The sequence below is a fragment of the Ambystoma mexicanum genome, chromosome 8 (genome assembly GCF_040938575.1).
Source record: "Ambystoma mexicanum isolate Mex_15411 chromosome 8, UKY_AmexF1_1, whole genome shotgun sequence".
NCBI lineage: Eukaryota > Metazoa > Chordata > Amphibia > Caudata > Ambystomatidae > Ambystoma > Ambystoma mexicanum.
Genome location: NC_090929.1, coordinates 1,021,533,040 through 1,021,553,214, shown reverse-complemented (window position 1 = coordinate 1,021,553,214; position 20,175 = coordinate 1,021,533,040). Strand labels below are relative to the sequence as shown.

At 45.0% G+C, this 20,175-nt stretch overlaps 1 protein-coding gene across 2 annotated transcripts in view; it reads left to right on the top strand.

The window, feature by feature from the left end:
* The window catches only part of AP3M1 (adaptor related protein complex 3 subunit mu 1), a 213,408-nt gene that overhangs the window by 136,270 nt on the left and 56,963 nt on the right, over window positions 1-20,175 (top strand). The window lies entirely within an intron of this gene.

Sequence of the window (20,175 nt, the reverse complement as noted above, 5' to 3'; positions counted from 1 at the left end):
CTCTGCTATTAATAGCTCGTTGGTACCAGCCAGGTTCTGATTCTCATAAAATTCAGCATCTGTCAATACTGTAAGCAACTCATGGTGGCAACAGTAAAGACTGACACAAGTGATCACAGTTCAAGGGTGTTTATTAAACTGTATAAATGAGTGAGAAAAACGCCTAATCTAAACCTAAATATAAGATTGGACTAAGCTACGACCAATCAATAAGAAGGCAGTCCTCGTGGCGTCTTGTCATATAAAAGGGCCTATACTAAAAAATAACTATTGCAAGTCCTTACTGCTAACATACAAAAGGGTGTGTGATAATGTTCACAAGAAAATAAAGAAGTGTTAACAAATGATAAATCAGGATTGTATAGCGAGGTCTCCCTCCCCCCCCCCCCAGTTTTTAGCACGGGACAAGGCGAGCCTTTTGAGGAAAGCCCACACAACTGGGCTTTGTCAGCACAAGGCTCTTTTTCTTCTCGGCGATATCAGGATTCTCGGTGGTCAAGTCTCTTTTACACAGTCTCTCTCTTGCCCCGAGGGCCTGATGTATCCAAACAAAAAAATAACAAAACAAGTTATTTTCAACAAATACGGGGCTATAGTCCCTTTTAGCAATATCAGAACTTTCAGTGGTTAAGTTTCTTTCTACAAAAGTCTCTTGCCTCTGAGGGCCTAATAGATCCACAAAATAAAAGTTCCTTTCTCTATGCATGTTGGGTGATGACTCTTCATCCTGGGATCCCCCTCTTCTGGGCTCAGATCCCTATGCAATATTAGCCTCCCTCCGTTGGCTTCACTGCAGCCTTTTCTCAGATACTTTCCCTTGTCATATTCATGTGTTTCAATGTCTTTTTAAACAATGTTTCATTGCCGACATCCCTCAGCCGGGTTCACTCTTGTCAGCACAATAACAGGGTTATTGTGCTTCACCCCGTTCAGCACGCATCCCTCAGCCGGGTTCACATTTGCCACTGGTACAGTTCGTCTTGCTTTACACAGCGCAGGATTTGTTCCCCTTTTCTTTCCTCTAGGTTACGGGTCAAAGATTTTCGAGTGTACAAGGGGTTTTACTCAACTCTTGTAATTACCACTTTGACCACATGCGTCTGCCCTCCTAGGGCTTTCTGGTATCGGTAGTTTCAACAAAAAGGGTACCGGTCAGAGTCTATTCGAATGAGCACCCACGAGGCTCTGGACCCCTCTGCACCTGGGCTCCCCCTGGATTTTCTAAACAGTTCTGTAACACACCAAGTTTTTGTTCCTTGATTTCCATTACGTAGCAACTTGCAACCGTCGCTCAATCACAGTTCTGTTCACTATCGGTTCTCCCTCCGACTCACCGGTTGTGATGAACTGCTTGGTATTTCTTGTTTCCGAAGTCAAGGGCGGTACCACAGTAGCAAACGTCTCTCCCTGACTTGGTTATCTGTGAAGGAGGGTTCTGTGCTCTGTTGACACCTGGTACGCCACACGCTGGCTGTTGTTCCCGGTCTTGTGATTACTTTCTCTGAGGCTTCACGGGTCTGGGTCGAAAAGGACAAGGGTGCTTCCCTCCTTGTTGTCCTTTTGGTTCTCACTGCCTTTTTCCTCCTCTTGAACTGCCGTCTTGGAACAGTTGCTTTGTCGTACAGTCTGCCTTGCTCAAGGTGTGCTCTCGTGCTCCACCTTTTATCGCTGTGGGGAAGGGAAAGGGCCATCAAGTGTGTGCGATTGTTGTCAATTGCCTGACTCTGCCTGACCCTTGTGTTGGGACATGTCAGATCAACGGCCCTGGTGTTAGTCTGCTGTCTTTCATGGTGTAAGAAAGTGTTTGTGTTGGAAAAGGGGAGGATCCAATAGCGATGGCTGTGTCCTGGCCACCTAGATGACAGGTCCCGGGGCTTAGTCAGGGAGACACCTTCAGGTTTCTCACAATACACAAAACAATCAGGTTGCTGCAGATTCCCAATCCTCTGCACCAGAACAATCAGTATCCCTCCCCACAATCTTCCAGCTTAGCAGCATGGTTCCTGAGTTGAAATCCCTAGCCTAGTTTAGTCTCTCAGAAGACAATGTGTATAATTCAGGCAGCGCGACAACACGAGGCCAGTACAAAAGCAAATGGCTTTGATTCTGTCACTGGTGCCTTGCCAAACAGCTTGACCCTTGTCTGGCTTCTATTGACTGTGCTGTCGTTCATATCACATCTAGCAGCCACATGCATCCACATTTTGTAGTGCAGAACTTATTTGTCTGCCATTGGGGATTACCTTGGCACAGATAATTGCTCTTTCACTCTGACAAATCCATGTCATAAAGAGACATTTTGCTGGACTTCTTCATCTTTTCCCTCTGGTCAAGCCACCTCATCATATATGGGATCTCAATGTTGTCCTCTCTGCTCCGTCACAAACCCTTTGAGCCACTGGCCACCACAGAACTAAAGTTCCTCACCTGGAAAGTGGCCTTCCTAATAGCTGTTACATCGGCCAGAAGAATAAGTGATTGACAACACTTTCTATTGAGTGGAAGGTGGCAGCTTGTTGTGGGATGGCTCGAAATGCAGGTCATCGTCAGACTGGTTGGTCTCACGAGTCTAAGGGAGGAAGTCCTCCGCATCAGAGTTTAGCTGTTGCTTAGAGAAGAGGGCAGGGGCAGCAGCGGCCACTCAGATGGCTCCGATGTTCTCTAAAGGTAGCTGCAGATGGTCTGCATATCCCCTTCGGAATGGATCTTCCAGCGGTCGACTCTGGTTTCAGCGTCAAGGAACCCAGCCATTCAACATGCATGCTGTCATTCAAACTTGGGGCTGTCCTCCCAATTCTAACTGGATCTAAGCAGGCACACTGAATGTTAGGCAAGATTGTGTGCAGTATCCTTTGGAAGATTACAGCAACCTTGACCTCCTGGCAATAGGGATCCAACCTTTGGTATAAGTCTGTACTACACACGTTGGCAGTGTGGCTGAGCAGCCAGGCTTATCACAAGAGGGGTCAGTGTGAGCAGTAGGGTTGTAACACAGAGTTTCACACTGACAGTTATTCAAATAAACACACTCAGTGTTTCTTGATTAATCAATTATTAATGTATTTAAGTCAGTTATATAAGCCTTCTTCAGAAGGGAGCAAAACATGTAACAATGATAATACACTTCAAAACACACTCCGAGTTTTTCTAAATCAGATGATACCCATTGGGGATGGCACACAGACACTTTATACATCCTCAGGTGACTTAAATAGCTAGGACACTTTGGACATTAATTTATCACTGGTACATTTAGAGCAATGCTGAGTTTGGTACAAAGGTTAGATATAGGAATAAAATGAAGGTCAACAAATAATTCATGAACAGGTAAGTACTTTTTGAACCGTCCTATGTCAAGTAAATGTAACCCTCTCCTGGTGGAAAGGTAAAGGCACAGAGTCAAAGGCAAGAAGAGACTTTCAGGGAGCCAGGACAGCCAATGTTAATTGAACAAAATGTAGGGGAGCTGAAGATCTTCTTTGCAGGTAAGTAAAAGTTGTGCACAATGTGTTTAGAAAAGTTTGTAGAAATAAGATTCACTTGAAGGGCCACAAGCTGTGAGGCTTGTGAGGAGCAAAGCTGTAAGTAACTCTGAAGGGCAACCAAGGCAACTCTCAACTGAGAGCAAGTAAAGCTACACAACAAAAGGTAAGTTCTTAGACTTTACATTACCTTTGGTTAGAAGAAATGGTGCCAGCTGGCTTCTGTTCCTGTACAGCTCTGCAGATCCTGGTGTTCCTGGGCCTCCGTCCTGGTGACAAGAGGGAGGACATCTGGGGACTCCTGGACTGCAATGGGAAGGTCAGCGGCAGCAATGGGCAAACTTCAATTCAGCAGCAGTTTGCGGTTTCAGCTCCTCGTGTCTGACAGCGAATAGCAACACAGCGGTTCTCAGATACCACTTCTGACTTTCCTCGCATCTGGAGCCCAGCACTCTGTTGAGGTGGCTCAGGCTTGGTCAGTCCCGCTTCCGGGAAGTCCGGAGGATCGTCCTGGCGCTCGGGTCCGACTTAAAAGCAACGCACACAATCTGGTGTTCCTCTCTCTGGCACTTCGGTTGCAGCAGCAGCAGCAGCAGTGGAAGTATAGCCAGCTTCCGAGAGGATGTCAAGACAGGTTTACTTTGGAGTTGATTGGTCCCACCAACTCAAAGGGAGAAGTCGTCCTTGCAAAGCTTCACTAGTCGAGGCGAATTCGGAGCTTCAGCACAGCAGCAGGGCTTCATCGGGCAAACCAACGGTCCAGGAGTTGCAGCAGGCGTCTCTTCCAAGTTCTTCTTCGGATTCCTTCGTCCATTGGTCGACTCTGCCTTCCAAGCCAAAAGCCTCGCCTTTTATGCAGGTGTCTCCCATTAATTCCATCATAGCTGTCAATCACACAGCAGGGTAGGTGTCCTCAGCCTGTAACTAAGGGGATTAAGCACAGGGAGTTTTGGGCACCTCCCTCACTTCCTGCTCCTGGCAGACATACTGGAGCCTTTGGTGGCCTTCACTCGTGAAGCCCGCCAAAGGCTAAATGAACAAAGGGACCAAACCTGATTCGGCACGCAGAGTAAATCTCAACAAGGACCTTGCTGACAAGAAATGGTGAAAAAAGACGACCAAGGCCATTTTGACAAAATGGCCACCATTGGCTGCTGTTAATATGGATTTCTGAACTCTGACCTGCTGGGCAGAGGTTCAAAAGGCCAGCCTAGTTTCTTGGAACAGGGTATCCTTCTGGACAAGCCAGACCAATCAAGGTAGCTATGGGCTGCGGTCAAGACTAGGTCTCAGGAGGGTTGAGGGTGACTGAAAGACCTCAATGAGCACACAGAGCAAGGACACTTACAAATCACTCCCAGGCAGGTGTATATATATCAAAAATATAAACACATTTATTACAAGGCCTTTGTAACTTCAACACACAGTAAAAGAATCACAGCAATACTACCAAACCAACACAACACTATCAATACAAGATATATACAAGACCAATGGGGTCTAAAGTGTTAAAGGCACGAAATATGTCCACAACCTCGAAGAGAAGGAAACGGGCAGTGTAGATAGTCTTTAGTCCCCTTCTGCATCAAACACACACTTAACTAAGAGGCAGTCCAATCCCTAAGAAGAGAGGAGCCTAATGCTCAATAGTACATGCAATGCAAGCGCACATGGTTGTTTCAGTGGGCAGAACTGGGTCTCTTCAGGGGTCTCTAGCAGTTCAGGAAGGTAGGTGAGGCGATGAAGAATAAGTTCCCACTATTTAAGGAGGGTCTGCACTTGAGGGCAACGTCGATTCCAAGAGTCGGGAATAATTTGCTAGTTCGGACCAGCAGTGGAAAGGAGAGGGTTCCCCAGGGGCCACCCGTGCGTAAAAATGGACAGAGGCCCTAGGGGCCACCAGCTAGGGTTGCAATTACTCCCCGATCCCCGGTTTACTCCGGACCAAACTTCGCCAGTCGAGTCCACTTCGGTTGCCGGTTCAAATGCGGCAATATGACGGCTCTGCAGCTTTCAGTTCCGAAGATACAGTGATGATTCCCAAACGGGACAGTGTCGATTTCTCCACTCCAGATGGGTGGATCAGGCCAGTTTCACTGCAGCAGGCTTCAGGGGCAAGTGGGGCACAAATGCAGTGCACCTGCAAAGATCGTCACCACGGCTGGGCAACACGGTAACCGCGTATGCTCCGGTTCGGGCACACTAGTCTCACTTCAGACCTGGGAATGACAAGCGTACGGAATTCGGTGTGAGGGTGCCGTGAACACAGAGCTAGCAGTATACCAAGTTCTGAGGGCCTCCTCGAAAAGGCGGCGGAGACAGAGCAAAGATCCTCTGTAAGCTGGTCAGCCCACTGGTTGTCCCAGGGACACTTCTGAGAAAGCTTACTTTCAGGTTTTGATGACGGTGCCGAGAATAGTTGGTCCCACTATTCCAATGGGTCGAAGCGTCTTCGCAGACCTTCTAGGATGACCAGATGCAGAGGGGACCCGCGGGACCATAGCGCGCTCACATTGCCAAACCTTCCAGTGGGTCACTAGCGGTTCCTCAACTTAGCTTCCTAGTTTCAGGATACTTGGATCCTATCATTCGTTCAGTGAGAAATCCAGAGATCGACCTGGTTATGGGTGTTTGGGGCCTCCTCTTATCCAGAGTCTCCTTCGCGCCAAAATGAAGAGGACCCAAGGGGAGATCTGCTCACAAACACACACTCCATGTGTGGACCAATTATGGACCACGGTGGTCCCAGGCATTCACAGCACTCCAGACTCTCTGGCACCCAGGATGTGTATTGGAACTAGACGGTCCAGCCCACACCCTGGAGGCACACACACAAGGCATGCAGAAGCCCGTGAAAACTTGGCGTTTCGCGGGAAAATGCATGACCAAATAAGAACTGACCCGGGTCGGCTCGACCAGGGGTAGGTGAAGGGGCAAGATGGCCAAAGGACAGGACAAAGAACCTCGTGGCATGGCGATTTTGGGGCCAGGCCACCTATTTGTGCCAAACGCAGTAATCTTGGTTTACCTGGCAGGAAAGGGTTAAAATTATATGAAAAGATAAGCTGCCACCAGCCCTGTCCGTGACACATCTGCACATCTCCTAAAAATCCTTTGAGAGTATATCAGGCCTTTGGAAATAACTAAGAGACCCAAGTGTGCTGTATTGGAAGATACATTGCACACTTGTTACATGTTGCAGAAAAGTTGCAACAGTGGAAAAGGACTAAGGGAAACAAAGTCCCCCAGTACTGACTGTTTTAAGGGCATGTCAGTTTCCCCATAAAAAGTGAGTGAAAAGCCCAGAGGAGTGCAGCAGAAGGCTGTGCTCCCCTGGCAAAGTCAGACTGAGGTGTTTTAAACAGCATCAAAAGCTGTGACCGCAGCCTGCCGTAAAAACACACAATGGTAGTAAAAGGTAAACCACTGCAACAAGCCATTATTTGTAGAAAGGGTAACATAAAAATGTTACATGAGATACTAGACAAAGGGGATACTAAGTAACCACTCCAGCACCCTATGGTATGATAGTGTGTGCTGGGTCTACAAAGTTACAAAATGTAAGTAGAGTCAATTTCAATTCACTGCTCTTGGAAACAGTAGTTTCACCAAGAGAAGGTATTTAAACCTTTGGGAAATCTGAAAGACTTCCCTGTGCCACTGCACTGAAGGTGCTGTGTGTCACAATGCAAAGATGATGCCTATGGAGTTTGTCAAACCCCAAAGTCAAAAAGAAACACAGAGTATAAATCACAGACAAAATACCTAAGAGAGCGGGGAAAAAGGTCTCACTCGCTCCAGGGTAGAAATTAAAAGTCCCAAAGTCCAGCAAAAGAGCTGGGGGTCTCTAAGGTAGAAGGGAATTAGCACATTTCTGAGAATTCTCACAAAGACCTCTGGAGTTTTGGGGTCCTCCCAGTTTCTTTTCCTCCCAGACACACTGGTGCTTTCGGACTGGCTTTATAAAGGGATCCCAGTGAAGACACTACACACAAGGACCCCTCCCCCCCCACCCAGCACAGCAGAAGAACCAAGAAAGAACAAACAGAAAGAAGACTAGAACCATGTGTGCCTTACCACAGCTGTGAATTCAGCATGCAAGGTAATTTTCACACAATTGGTAGAAAAATGATCTACTGCCACCAGACACTCAGATGGAATTGTTACTTTAACTAAAAAGTTACAGGAGAATGAGAAAAGAGACACAATGTGTCCCCTCAGCACTCCATATAAGGTGGGTGGTGCTGGTCTTACAAGAAAAGTGTAGGGAGGGTAAAACGTACCCTCCTATCCTTGGGAACAGTAGTTCTCACAAGGAAATCAAATCAGAGTAAAGCTTCAGACGCGTCCAGTAACACTGCACATAAGGTGCTGTGTGCTACAATAGGAAATTACACATGTCATAGAAAAAGATGGTGGAAAGTAGGCTCGATCAAAATAAACCCAAAAAGGGGTGCCCAGAGTATAAAACAAGAATGGGTGAGTGGGGAAAACGATTCCCACTCACTCATAAGAGTGGGAAAATCCAATAGTCCAGCAAAACGTGCTGGGGGGACTCACCAGGTGAGGAGAATATCATAATCCCACAAGATGGACATTCTACCACCATGGTCTAGGGAAGAGCAGTTTGATTGCGAGTGAACACAGGGAAGGAAGACAGTTTTGGGCTTCCTGGCATTTAAAAGGGAAATGAGCATTTGGTGAAAAATACGGAGAATGCTCTTTTTGCAATGATTTTGTATCCGTTCATTTAATAATATTTTTCGTTGTGTGGGGGAAAGCTGCAGTTTTAGTATACAGTTGCACAGGGGCGTTGCTAGGGGGGGATGAGGGGGCTATAGCCCCTGATCTTTTGGTTGTAGCCCCGGATAGAATCTCAGGAGCTACAGCCAAAAGACTAGCTAGCCCCCAGTCCCAACAGTTCCGACATCAGCTTAGCCCCGGGTCTTTTCCAGACCTAGCAACTCCCCTGCAGTTGCACATTGGTGTGAACTGCTACGGTCCTGCAGCCAAGCTACTCACAGCAGGGGACCCTGTTGTTGAGTCTTTGCAGAGTAATGGGACAGCTATTTTGTATTTTATTTTTTTATTTGTATCAGCTGATTTAAATCAACCTTTCAAATATCAAGTACAAAAAAAGATTATACATAATGAATCCAAAGCCATACGCATATTATTTACATTTATGTTACAATTACCTTTCATTCCACGAAAACCACGAAAGAAACCAAAAGTAAGCATAATCATACAACCAATAATAAGATCCAGACTTGCATTAGAACATTTTCTTTCTATTTGTGGCTTCTTAGTATCATGGAAAAATAGAAGGCTTTTACTATTAAAATCAACAAAAATATATCCAACACATAAGTAGTCTTTTCCTTTTTGTTTCTTGTTCAGTATTAGGTTTAGTTTTTAATAGCCTCCAAATCTAGACATGTTAAAAAGTTAACAGTTGCAATTTGTAAAGGCAATTAACAGGCACCCAAGATTAATGACCAACACAAACCCTGGTCTGTGAGGCACAAGTATTTGCAGTGTCTTGTATAGTGTATTTCACGTAAGGGTCGTAAAGTACAACATTCTGAAACAATGTGTTCTAAAGTTTCACAAGCGTCTCTCATCAAACAAAAGCGGCAGAAGTTGTCATTTATAGCTATTTGTTTCCGCTTGGCTTGAACGTCCCTGGTATTCCATAAATGAAAGCGTAATCTTATGATACCATTGCGGGTTCTGAGGGAGGGGCACCGAACCAAATAGGATGGCAAAGTTCGTAGTTTATGTGGAAATCGGGGTAACTCCATATTATGATATGAAAGACACAGGGTTCTGGTGGTTATCCAATCAAGCTCAAACAGTTTTGATTTAGCTATATCAGGATTTTGTATCAATAAGTCTAATGACACATCTGCCGCATTTAGTATATGATAGACCTTTGTGAGCCATTGCTTAATAAATGGTTGATTAGTGGTAAATATAATAATTTGTCAGAGTTTTCAACAAAACATTTAGGGTAGTTGAAATCAAACATTTCCTGAAAAATGCACACAAACGCCACTGATAAATGCTGTGTATGGAGATCAAACCCAATTCATACCTTATCCAGGCGGCGGGTACGCAGTTCAGTAGGTGTAAAATACGCTGCCAGTATTTTGCTTCCCATTTATCAAACGGAAAGACTGAGTTAGTGTTTCAAGGCCATACAAAAGTGCCGGAATTGTTTTCATGTTCCATAGCAACAGTGCAGGCTTTATTGAAAATTTACCATATTTAAACATTATAATTCTGGCTCGTGAAATTGATGATGTGAGTTTTGCCTCTAATTGTGCTATGTGGGCTTTTGCATGGTACTGGTCCTCAAACACATTTGTATGGGAGATCTATCAAAAGTCCAGACATATGATAATGGGCCTTGACGCTTGGGTGAATAGGCATCAATTTGAGTTTTGCTTATGTTGATTTTCAACTCATTATCTTGAGTATAGAAGTAAAATGCTTCTAATAAGCGCTGCAGACCTAGTTGAGTTTTTGAGATGAGAACTAGGTCATCTGCATACATAAGTGTTTGAATGGGTTGATTATTTAGTTTTGGAGAATCTGATATCACATTTATCGAGGCAGATCTAACATCTGAATGAAATAGTTGAATATAGCTGAAGCTAAGACATCCTTGCTGTAGACCCCGAAAAGTACTGATCTGCTCGGATAATAAACTGTCTAAAGTTAACCGAACTCTGATGGAAGTTTGAGAGTGCAATGAATGTATAACATCATACAGTGTCACCGGACAATTATCTTTTCGAAGTTTGGTAAGCAGAATAACCCGACTCACCGAGTCGAAGGCCGCATTGAGATCAACAAAAGCAAAAAAAAACCTGTTTAAATATGTGACATTGTAATTTAACTGAATTAAGGGCAAACAGATTTATGGTGGTTCCCCATGCCGGCAACAAATCCTGTTTGATGCGGGTCTCGGAACTGAGACTGTAGAGTCCAGGCATTAAATTCGCAAAGAATCAATTTGGCAATTTTTTTTCAAATAAGATGATTGCCCGATAATTGGCAGGAACACTGCAATCCCCCTTTTTGAAAATAGGAACGATTATGGAAGTTTTCCAAGATAGGGGGATGGCACGAAAGGTCAATATTTCCTCAAAGATGGAGTAGAGGATGTTAGCACATTCATCTGGATGAGCTTTGAACATAAAGTTCGAAAGTCCATCTGGACCCATCGCCTTGCAGGAACTTGCCTGCATAATGATGGCACTAATGCTTTCTATAGACATCTGTAATTGCCACGAGGAAACATAAATAGGTGAGTTTACAATTTCTGAGAAAACAGAGTCAGCATACAATGAAGAAAAGTGGGAGATCCAAGCTGATTCCTGGACGACATTGATTTGTGCGTCTCCCTGAAGACGACATCTACGGTCATTCAGTAACTGCCACATAGTGGCCGAGTTTTTGTTAGACATGGCAGTTTGCATGGTCTCACTATTCTGTTGGAATTGAGCTGCCTTTCCACTCTTTAGCCAATTTTTATAGCCGCATTTGGCTGTTTTTAGGTGCTGCCAGCGTAGTGGATCTTGGGATGCTGCTAATTTTTTCTTAAGATTTTTTAAATCTGCTTTAATACGATGAATCTCTGCATTAAAGGTGTGTGGATGTCGTATTTGATTAAATCGAGGGATTGCTATGGTCTTCATGAATGGTTTTAAAAGTTCAGAATATTGCTTAGTATTAACTTGCAATGCAGTATAATCCACTATATTTTTAAAGTTGATTAAAGTATCTGAATTCCACCGGAGACGGTTTCTTGCAGAATTAACTGTTGCCTCTGCATGCAAGGTTGGCTTGTCTCCAATTATCGCAGAGTTCCAGGTGGAATGTACGATCAACAGTCTGTGATCGCTATGTGGATGGTCACAGATGTCCAGTTTGGTTAAATTTTTGAACAATCGGGCACTCATATAAATATAATCGATTGTACTTTTGCTGGACCCACGCTGCCACGTATGTTGAGAAGGTATGTTTCCTTCGACAGCACCGTTGAGCATATAAAAATTACGGTCTTACATGAGGTTGGTCCATCTCTGGGCGTCCTGGGTGCTGCACCCGCAATGATAGCTTTTGAAATTGTATTGTTCATTGCTATTGTGTCTAAAATCCCAGATAGGCCATCATAAAAGATGTCATCGGACATGACGTCAGTATTCCTATAGATATTAACAAATGCGATCATCTGCGTGTGGCTAACAATTTGCACTAGTTGGATTTGAGCCCCAACTGATGTCCACGGCTTAACATGCAGGCCACTCGAGATGTGCACTGTCACAAGGAGACCTGAGGACGGTCTACCGCACTGGGAAGTGCAGGAAGCAGGGCAATCTCATACCCGTACCACAATGGGCAGTCGGTAAGCCAAGTTTCTTCAGTGCTATCACCTGGCAAGGATTAGTCAATTTAGCAATGGAAGAATGTAAATGAGAATTGCCCCTCGTATTCCAAGTTGCTATTTTGAAGGGGGCAGGACTTGTTGATGGTTAATAATGTTGGGTGGAGCCACTCTGAGCAACTACATTGTCTCAATTTACTCCATGATAGATGTTTGGTTTCACATAAACATTTTGAGTTTTGGGGCGGACACCTGCTGGGTCCTCGGCTAAAAGGAAACCCATGTCGAACAATTGCATCCTACATCTCCAAATGGAATCCCGCACTACTCCAGAGGGGAGCCATAGCTTCACAATTGTGCACGTCAAGTCCGAGATAAATTCTATTTGAGCAATGTCCTGTGTTGATACATTACATAGCTCAGGGACATCTCCAAAAATGTTCAACACACTCTGACGATTCAAGTCATAGGATGGAAAATGTCCGTCTCGGCATTTTAGAATGAAAGTGTGAAAGTGTGCCCTGCGTGGATTTATGTGGCGTGAAACTGGTTGCAAATTGGGGGTTGGTGGTTTCCATGTTAGTTTTGAATTGTCAGTGCTTACGTTACGATAAACACCATACATTTCCTCCTGCATATGCTGTTCTTCATGTGGGGGAATCTGTGGGCTTTGACCACTCGCAATAGCCACCGCTGCAGGGATGGTGTTTTGCATTCTGGCAATGTTAGAGGCCAAATATTCATCTACCTTCTACTTGAAATTCTCAAACACGTGTTGTGTCGCCAATACATCTGTTGTAGGTGCATACACTTTAGCAAAAGAGACATTGGCATGTATTACAATAGGCAGTCTAGAGGGTTCACAAACTTGTTCACTTGAAAATGTTATTGGCAGAGTTGCTAAGTCGTGAGCCGTGGGGACTGACAGCACTTCAATGGGCTTAACCTGGGTGGAGCCGAACAAATCGGCATTATGTTTCTTTAATGCAGCAAGATGATTGTCAGCCTCATTATTACGAGCTATTGATAATACTAGTTGTGAGAGAGGAGACGGAGGGCCACCCAGACCATCTTTGTTACTTAAACCCATTGTAACAGAAGGCGCCAAAGGCGGAATTGGAAGCGCTATAGGTACTGATATCGCAATAAGCGCTGTTCCAATTGCCACAGGCACATTGTTTTGTGGAGCAGATGTTTTGCTCAAGGCTTCAAAGAAACAGTTGAGTGTTTTTTGGTATGTTTGATATTTACCATATTCTTCGTTTTATTTTTTTTAGCAAAGAGAGCGGTTTCTTTCGAGCAACTTTAGGATTTCTGGCTTTAAGAGCCTCTAGATGGCTTAAACCTTGGCCTACCGGACGTTCAGGTGCAGACACCATGTTCACCTGTTTTTCTCCAGAGGCGCATTTTTGAGGTGGATGTACAGTAAATGCAGTATTTGCCTCATCACTCGGGCCAGAACACGAGCTTGTACTAGGACGTATTATGCCAGAGATTAGGGGCAGAGCACAAGCCTCTACCGCCACCTCCTGATAAGCAATATGTATCTGTTCACTAATCCTGACATGGTTATGAACAATACCATCCGCATCAGAATCGACACATTCCATTGAATTATTCACTACATACAACTCATTGTGCGCAAGCATACTCTTGGACTGTGTAGTTGAAAAATATGCCGATAACCACTTTGTTAAATCATCAAATTGTTTTGACTGATGTGAGACCTTTGTATCAAGTGACTCAAAGAGTTTACACAGACTCATAATAGTGGTGTTAATGGAAATAAGACCTGGTTGAATGATGGTTGAGTGCTGTAGAAATAAATCAGCTGGGACTGTTTTGATTGCTCTAGGTGTGGGAAGGGCAAAGGACTGTAGCATGGAATTACGAGTGTCTACTCGAGAATCTACTTGAATTGAATCCTCCTCTCCAACATGAACAACCTCACCATAACAATTCTTGTCCCTACATAATACTGGAGATTCGCATTGGCTTGCATGGATAGACAAGCACGTATGATCATTACACAAGGGAGGAAACTTTATGGGTGAGGTAACAATGCAGGAGGAAGAATGTCTCGGAATGTGTTTAGTGGATGCTAGCATCGTGTGATCAGAAAGTGGTTGAGGGTTAACCCTCGCATATGGTGTACTCCCAGGAAATGGCAAACTATTGGCCTCCGACCCACCAGATTTGTTATGATCAACTAGATGGGATGATGACATGGTTGAAATAGAAACAATAGAATCATTCATATGATTATCAAAGGTAAATTTCGGTTTTGAAATAAAAGACACTTGCGTTGGCGTGGTTGAAGTGGCAGAGTAAAATTTCTGCTGGGGAACTTCCGAGTCACCTTAATTTGATGGTTTCCTAACTAATGTTAAATGAGGGATGTTCAGCAGCATGCTTGTTGTTCATTTGTATGCCATAATGAGCTCACTTCGGTTACCAGTCATTTGGTTGAAAACCAAATGGTCGAATGACCATTTCATCGATGTAAAACGGTCGGAAAAAAAAAGGTCGATTTTTTTTTTTTTTTTTTTCTTTATTAAAAAATATTTTTTAAGCAACCAAACTAAAAATATATATATAAATAAATAAATATGACCTTTTTTTTCGACCATTTTGATTCGATCAAATGGTTATTCGACCATTTATTTTCAACCAAATGACCGGACACCGCTCACTTCACGTAGTCAAAAAACAGATCAGGCTCCTGGTCCAACCCACTAGGGCCCTTAGTCCTTGGTCGCCTCCAACAGTTCGCCAAGTGACCTTCTCCAAGATACAGATAGGATTGCTGTCAGCCAGTGGCAGGTGGCTGGCTAAATCGACAAAATCTGCAGTGTTGTGGGGCCACAAGGTGCTCTTCCGGGACTCCCACGAATACACCGTTTTAAATTGCTATGACACGATAATTAGCTCGACTGCTCAAAGGGTCATGCCCCGCAGTCACAGTCAAGCCGGTTGGATTAGTAAGAGATCGTGTACATAAACGGTTGGTTTGTTGCAATGTATAGGTAAGCACGACTGCTCAAAGGGTCATGCCCCGCAGTCACAGTCGCGCGCTCCACAGGTTTGAACCACTGATACCCTTGTAATTTTGATGAGTTTATGCACTAATGTCAAAATGGGATTGTCAAAGTGATTATGATGAGCAGCACTGGCCAAGTAACGCTCACCTTTTGTCTTAGTCCAGGTTACCACAATAGCGTATTCAGGCTACTCTGCCCGGCGTACCAGAGCAAAGCCTCAAACTCATACAGCTTCACCCACCGGGCTCGGCATTGCAAAAGGAAGGATGCAACCTTTCAAATTACCCGGCGCGCGCACAGCAGACTTCACCTTCACTTCGCCACCAGAGCCAAACAGCAGCCTAACAGCACTGCTTTCACGAACGCACCGCCCTTGACACTGCAGCCGGGCTTGACCCATGGGTCAGCTATTACTTTAGGAAAGATGGAAATGTCTGATGGGCGAATAAAGCTTGCGAACCATGGAGGGGAGTCCTAGTTCTCATTTTCCAGTTTATATTGTGAAGTTTCTCAAATTGGGGGGCTATTGGGAAAACTAGGACTTCATATAGAATAGTGTCTTAAAATGTTGATGCTTATTGTGAGAAAACTCAGAGCATCCTCGCATCTACTCCCTGGGCATCTACTGCTCAGGTGGCCAGGTAAAGGCCTTCACTTTTGGATCCTGACTCTGGGGGCGGACAAGCGAGGGAGAATCACATGGGTGGTGGGTCTGTGGGGGATTGGGGAGAGGGTGCTGGACGGCGAGACCTGGTATCCCCCGCTCTTCTGACAGTGACCTACCCTCCCTCAGTCTTTATAGGATATTGCTGTTCTTATCCTAAATTTCCCCTTTAATTTTCACCAAGTATTGAGAGGAGGAGAAACCCTCAAAGAGTAATGCAGACTTCCTATAGGAGACACCACTCTAGTATTGGGACGAAGGAGAGGGATTCTGAAGAACACATGACTGAGGGTCAGGCATTTCCCAGTAATTGGTGTAAGTGGATTCAGGCAAACCAGGCGAAGGAATCACACTTGAAACCTCTTGATAGGGTTCAGTTGTATAAAAGGTGGAGCACAAGTGAGCAAGAAAGTAGAGCAGCAGGAAAGCCAGTCCAACCAACCCCTGATGTGCCAAGGGAGAATGAAACGTTGAGACGCTGAAAGACTGCAAGGTGAAGCAGTGTAAATGCGTGACGAGGGAGCTGTCTCCAGGGAGCTGGTGAAAGCGGGAGAAGGGAACTGTGGAGAAATTCGGTCCATTCACGTTGGCAGAACAGTACTAGTTCCACTTAGTGAAGAAAGCAACCCATGGGTATCTGAGGGGCAGGCGGTGAGACCCTGACCTCAGAAAGCATAAACTGTGTGTGCGAGGAAAATGGAGAAACCAGCAAAGCGACCATTGTGTTTCAGAGAAAGCCAGAAACCCGGTCCGCATATGAAAGTTGATGAGATATATAGTATCGGAGCAGTTGTGTCCAATCAGCATTTTCTTGAAAGCCTCTGATTGAAGCCGAATGAGGAAACAAAGGCAGTAAAATATAATGGTTTGTTTAGAGACTAAGTATCAGAGTGGTCACGTATGAGAAAGTATTACGTGTTCAAACATCTCTGAGCAATTAAGGACAATTAGAAAGCAGCAAAATCTACCAACATTACAGAAAAGATATTATAAAAGCTGCGAGTGTGCTGCCTAGGGGAGCAGTGAAGTGTAAGCAAAATGTTGAACTGGCAAAACTAAAGCTGAATAAATAAGGAAAAAGGCCATCAATGAATAACGATTAAGTAGAAATGGATCAAGATATTAAAAGAAGTGACGAGGAAGATATCTGGACAACCATTGAACTTTTTGTGAACCAACCCAAATCAAGATGAAACGAAGCTTGGGCAAGGGCCACTGGTTGCGTGACCTGTAATGGGTGGACCGTGTGGTCTATTAACTGCTCCTAGACCAGGAAGCCCCAACAGAATCCAAGAGAACTGTGCAAGCTTGGGTAAGGTAACTCTACGCTCCTGATGAACATTGTGAGATTGCTTTGTGAACCAGCACTTGGAGCTTGGGGAAGGGAACCCTGAACTCCTATTGGAACAGTGTGAACCCAGTTGCACATTGTACACTGAAAGCAAGTGTGCTTTGAAAGGGGAATCTGGGTCCTAGTGGAGTGTTTGAAACGTAAAACTATGAGAACTGTATCCTGAACTTGGTAAAGGGAGCCAGAAGCAGCTCCAAACTTTATTATTTACCACCGAGTTCATTTTGAACAACCCTATAATACATTTAGTATTGGACGTGAGGGCAAGCATTGGTTTTGACACACAGACTTTCGATTTGGACTTACGGACATAGACTTTCCTTAGTTTCCTTATTTAGAGAAAATCCCACCATAGTTAGAGGGCAATTTAGGCATTACACCATCCTGATAATCAATAGCAATCCTATTGTTGAATCTGAAATCTGTTGTCTGTGTCATCTCTTGATACCATTGCTGTCTCAAATTATTCAATCTCTAGTATGCAAGTGACTTGCATCATCTATCGGCTAACTATCGCCCAATCTCCATCACTCCTTTCCTGGGCAAACTCCTGGAAAAGCTGGCCATCTCCCAGCTTAATCTTCATACTGAATCTGTTGGTTGTCTCCATGACCATCGGTCTGGCTTCAGAGCTGCCATAAGCACAGAAACTGTTCACCTGAACATCCGTGAAGACCTGCTCTCCAACCTCGATTCCAACACCCCCTGTGTCCTCATCTTACTTGATCTCTCTTCTGCCTTTGACACGGTCACCCATGCCATCCTGCTCAACGGTCTCCGTGGTAACCTGGGTATCACCGATCAGGCCCTGGGGTGGCTGACTTCTTTCCTCTCTGATCGACCCTGGCAGGTCCAAAATGGGTCCTTCCTCTCCTCTATCTCTACCTGTGGTGTTCCCCATGGGTCTACCCTCTCTCCCTGGCTGTTCAACCAATACCTGGCACTTATTGCCCACTGCATTGCTGCTCTCTGCCACAATTTTCAGTGCTATGCGGATCGCACTCTGCTCATTTTCAGGCTCCCTTCAGCCGCCGCTTCTCCTTTTCTCATCTCTGACTGTCTGTCTGCTATCCAGGAGTGGTGTGCCGCCAATGATCTCTGCCTTAATGCCAGTAAGTCTGAGATTCTTCTCATCAGCACACCAGCTCTCTCCTTTCCTGTCACTCTCTGGCCGGCCTTTCTTGGCCCTCTTCCTGCTCCCACCTGTGAGTCTAAAAACCTCAGGTCATCTCCTCACATCTGACATCTCGAAGAAGTCACACTGCCAGCTGCACCTCCTAAGAGGTATTCTTCCTTTCCTCTCCTTCCCCCAGAAGCTCACTGTCTCCAGAGCTCTGGTTCTCTCTAGGCAGGACTACTGCAACAGCCTCTTTCTAAATCTGCCTGCCTCTACTCTCTGCCTTCTGCAAATCATCCAAAACAGGACTGCAAGACTTGTCCTTGGCCTCAAGCCCAGGGATCGTATCCCTCCAGGACTGAAATCCCTGCACTAGCTCCCAGTGGCTATGAGGATTAAGTTAAAAACCCTCTGCATTGTCCACAAGGCCTTCTGGGGCATGGGGCCTCATGCCTTCAACTCTCTCTTCCTAAATATCTTCCTTCTTGAGCTCTTCGCTCATCCGCCGCCAACTCCCTCAGGGTAAGTCGCTTATCCAAGCAACTAGTTGGTGGCAGATCTTTCTTCGATTGGGGCCTCCCTTTGGAACAGCCTCCCTGCCTTTCTGAAACTTGAGGAGAATCATCTCTGGTTCCGGAAGTCCCTCAAGACCTTCCTCTTTTCTTCTGCTTTCTCTCCTCCTGAACGAACCTGTAACTGCACTGGTCACCTGGCTACCCTCTGTTCTCGGGACCAGATCCCCCCGACAGTTGCACACCTGCACTGCCCCCCCCCCGGTCAACCCTTTCACTCGGGGGGGGGGGGGGGGCTTTTTCTGTATCCCTTCAGCCCCCTACCAGCACTTGACAACTGATGTCTGCACTTATCCTTGCACTTGTCACCAGCTGGTCGCACTTCTTATTTATTGTTTTTATTTTATTTATTTTACTGTTTATCCTATGTACTGCCCCTTCCCCTCACACTTTTCCCCTCCCCCCACCCCTCCCCTGCACTTGCACAATCTCAATGTCGTCTGGCCCAGTGAGATCGTTGTCTTTGTCTTACCTCTGCCACATCTCCTTTTCGTCGTCACGCCTTGAAACACTTGTGTATAGGCACATTATAAATGCCATATTATATCTTAAATTCAAATGTTTTTCTGTCTTTCTGTGTTTTTGAAGTTCCCCTTAAGGATAGTCACACTCCTATCCTTCATGTTATGTCCTGGGCCAGATGAACGTCCCCCAACAGGGAGGTCTTCCTTTGTGTGGATAATGCTGTAGCGATGTGTATTCATTAGTTGTCTGAGCATATGCCCGGTTTTGCTAAAAAGATACTCCCAGATGCGCATTTTGTTCTTGCAATCAGATACACCACATTGGGGAATGTGCAGGTGAAAGATCTCCTTGTTAAATTGTGTTATGTTGATTTTGTCTGTTGCTTGGATGTGTGTGCAGATTTAGCTTGTTTGGCAGGGTTGTGTCCCCCATTTTGTAGTTTGTCAAAAGCAGATTCCTAAACTGGAAGACTGCTCACAGCCTTTCATCTTCCTGGAGAGTTGGTTGAAGGTTCCTGGTAATCTTGTGCAGGACCTCTAGTTATGCGTGGTAGGTAACCACTAGGGGGACTTGGCCATTGTGCTTTTTCTGTTTATTTTTAACTCATTGCAGGGTATTACAGTTGCTCTGTGGATCAGGTAATCTACAGTTCTGCAATTGTAGCCACGTTTTAGGAACATCCTCCTAAGGACGCTAGTTTGTTGTTCCCCACCAGCTTTTTAAGAGGCTACCCAGTTGAAAAAAATCGCATTACAAAAGATGGTAGCATTTTTTGTGTGTTTTGGGTGGAAGCTTTCACTCTATGCCCATTTCAACCTACGAGTATCTACGATCAGTATGTGCACAGTGGCGGCTGTATGGGAAGGAAAGCCTGGGAATGTATCCTTCTAGTCCTACCACTTTACTGACCCGACATATTCCCTAGAGTCGACGGACAGATTCACCTGATCTGGTTAATCTTCCAGAATCTGAATCCATTGATTATCCAGGACCAGGCACTCGAGCAATATGCAATTGTGAAAGCATACTATTGACATTGATCGATATAGAATTTTGTGGACCTTGGAAAATAGGTTGCCTAAACCAAC